This window comes from Lathyrus oleraceus, chromosome 6 (genome assembly GCF_024323335.1).
Source record: "Lathyrus oleraceus cultivar Zhongwan6 chromosome 6, CAAS_Psat_ZW6_1.0, whole genome shotgun sequence".
Taxonomy (NCBI): Eukaryota; Viridiplantae; Streptophyta; class Magnoliopsida; order Fabales; family Fabaceae; genus Lathyrus; species Lathyrus oleraceus.
In genome coordinates, this window is record NC_066584.1 from 53,775,563 (window position 1) to 53,778,209 (window position 2,647).

Consider the following 2,647-nt stretch of genomic DNA (forward strand, 5'->3'; position numbering starts at 1 on the left):
GTGAGTAAAAAATCCAAGATCTATCGAGTCTAACTTGTGGAGAGAGTTCCATCTTTCTGAACTCCCACACCTTCTGATATTCAATGCTCTCCCTGACCAGGGATAAGAGTGATGAGGTACACCCCTCATATCCTTTCATCTGCTTCACCTTGGCTCTCAATGTCAAGGTTAAGAGCGCCATTGACCCTATTCCAGTTGACTTTTAAGTCTAACCCTTTGATTGAGCCTAATTGTTTGGTTATAGTGGGTGCTAAATGACTTTGTCTGGTTGATTGCTTGTTGCATTTGTACATGATTGCTTGCCTTTGTGCACTTATCATCATTGATTGTTCATTATTGCATGATCATCATTGAATATCTTTGTGATCCATGTTTGAGTTTACCCATTGAGGACAATTGTAAGACCATGTTCTTTGGCCTTTGTTCCTAGGATTTGGAAGGGATAGAGTGTAAGACCATTTCACTTGGTCACTCATGTCCATTGCTTAGTGCTTGTTTGTTTGTTGTATGTGAGGATGCAATTATAAGTCCATGTGGTTGGCATTTGTATTCCTATGATCATCCTTTGGAGGTTGGTATAAGTCCAGATAGATTGGCATCCGACATCCAAGTTTTGTTTTGTTTTAGGAGATTGGTGTAAACCCATTTATTGGTATCCGATATCCGCTTTTGCTTTGTGAGATTGGAGTAAGTCCATTGATGGCATCCGGTATCACTGTTTTGTTTTAGGAGATTGGTGTAAACCCATTTATTGGTATCCGATATCCGCTTTTGCTTTGTGAGATTGGAGTAAGTCCATTGATGGCATCCGGTATCACTGTTTTGTTTTATGAGATTGGTGTAAATCCATTTATTGGTATCCGATATCCGCTTTTGTTTGTGAGATTGGTATAAGTCCATTGATGGCATCCGGTATCACCTTGATTTTATTTTGCTTTGCTTTGTTGCCTATTCCTAAGGACACACTTGAATCATCTTCTATATGATTTCAAGAGGTGAACCTTTCTAAGAAGTTTTACATTCCATCATCCATACCCTCTTTGTCCTAAACCTTTTCACACTTTACTTTCAAAAACTTTGACTTGTTGTGCAAACATCTTCATGTCTTTTCAAATTAGAAACCTGGACCATAAGTCCTTGATTTTTCAAACTTCACCTTTCATAACATTTCTTTGAATCAATCTTAATCATACCTTGACCATATTTTGTGGATACTCATAATCAATTAACTTCACCCATTCAATTGTTTTGGCTTTGTCCATTGTTAATATGTTTTCATGCATTAGCCATAGGTTTCAATTACCATAGTGGTTGATGTAAATCTTACCTTATCCTTAGTGAGTTGATTGTAAGTCTTCCATACTTATTATAGGGTTAACCCCTCACTAGTATGTTGAAGCCGTCCTCGCATGGTGGATTGTTGATTCGGGTTGAGTTTTCTCCCATTGGTAATGAAAAGCCTTAGTGCTTGTGTTTTAAAATGAACTCACTAATTTTTGGAAATCTTTTAGCCGAACTACGGCGTTTTGATCCTTACCTTTGATGGAAGGTACGTAGGCAACGGGTTCATCCGTTCGAACACAAAAATAACTAACTTGTACATTCTTTTCTCATCATCCCATTCATGTTTGCACAATATGTCAAAACAAATAAATATTTCTTATACAACAAGTGTGAAAAGGGCTCCCTAGGAGTACCTAGGACGTGATGGGTGCCTAACACCTTCCCATTGCGTAATTTACCCCTTACCCAGATTCTCTGATCTTTTATTGGTTTTCTACGTGTAAAACTTCTTAGGTTTTTGTTCGCTTTTTAACCAGTCCTTAGGATAAATAAAAGTGCGGTGGCGACTCGATTCATTGTATACTTTGCTTATGGTTTAATCAATAAATCATATAGCGACGAATACACCGCTACAGGTACCAATATGGACATCAGAGGTATGTTATTGATTTTTGTCCATACTCACTCAAGGCCCCCTCTTCTGAACCAGATACACCATAATCATCATTGATCCCCACTACTGAATCAGTAATGCTTTACTGATCCCATTACTGAAATCAATTATTCGCTCCCGGTCCCCACTTCTGAACCAGAGTTCACCATCGAATCGAAGTTCATACACCATGATGCATAGACTCAACAATAATATGCAAATATGATCATTCACAATCGGACCCACTTCTGACCGTGTACACCGCCAATAAGTCCATCACCTCATTACAACAAGTATGATATGCAAATATATCCAATAATACATAATGATGCAATTATATCCACATTCCAAATGTTATTCAATTTCTCATAATAATTTATCACAATAATATTATCTCAATATCAACATCAACATCAACATCTATCCATATGGGATAATCACTAATTCAGTTAATCACAACAATCAAAATAAAATATTGTCATCGTCATTAACCATCAATTAGCATTACACAACAAGGAACACTATATAATCACGTCCTCAAGTACATTATTGACCTCTTAAGACCTTACCATGAGGTAATAATACACGTTAGCTTTTCAACGCTTCAAACTGCACCTCAAGCGGAGTCACGAAACTCAAGTTACATCATTTTTAATTCTGCAATTTCTCACACATATAGTGATATCCGGTTACGCTCATTGTGTAACTGGT